The following is a 307-nucleotide window of genomic DNA, read 5'->3' as shown; positions in this document are numbered from 1 at the left end:
AGTGTGTGTGTGAGAGTGTGTGTGTGTGTGTGTGTGAGTCAGCCAGCTCGCTCCAGAGTGCGTCACACGCCCACCTGTGGTCGCTGCTAATGTCTGGGGAACTTCTGCATCACAAACCAAACACGGGCAAAGCTTAGTGTTAGTTATTAGCTGCTAACTGGTTAGCACCCGAGGCTATGCCTGACAGGCTATGGCCCTACGCGCCTGTCATACTCCTCCTCTTAAGAGTTTTATTCTGCATAACCATTGGTTCACAGCATTCTTAGTTGCATTTAAAACGTGAGATTTTAATTTATATATATATATA

General features: G+C 45.9%; 1 pseudogene; it reads left to right on the top strand.

Annotated features, from left to right (window-relative positions):
* Window positions 1–307, top strand: part of LOC107558661 (protein lin-54 homolog pseudogene) — a 7,763-nt pseudogene that overhangs the window by 938 nt on the left and 6,518 nt on the right.

Source organism: Sinocyclocheilus grahami, unplaced genomic scaffold (genome assembly GCF_001515645.1).
Source record: "Sinocyclocheilus grahami isolate Dianchi unplaced genomic scaffold, SAMN03320097.WGS_v1.1 scaffold655.1, whole genome shotgun sequence".
Taxonomy (NCBI): domain Eukaryota; kingdom Metazoa; phylum Chordata; class Actinopteri; order Cypriniformes; family Cyprinidae; genus Sinocyclocheilus; species Sinocyclocheilus grahami.
Note: the sequence above shows the minus strand (reverse complement) of the source record. Positions and strands in the feature narration are given on the sequence as shown.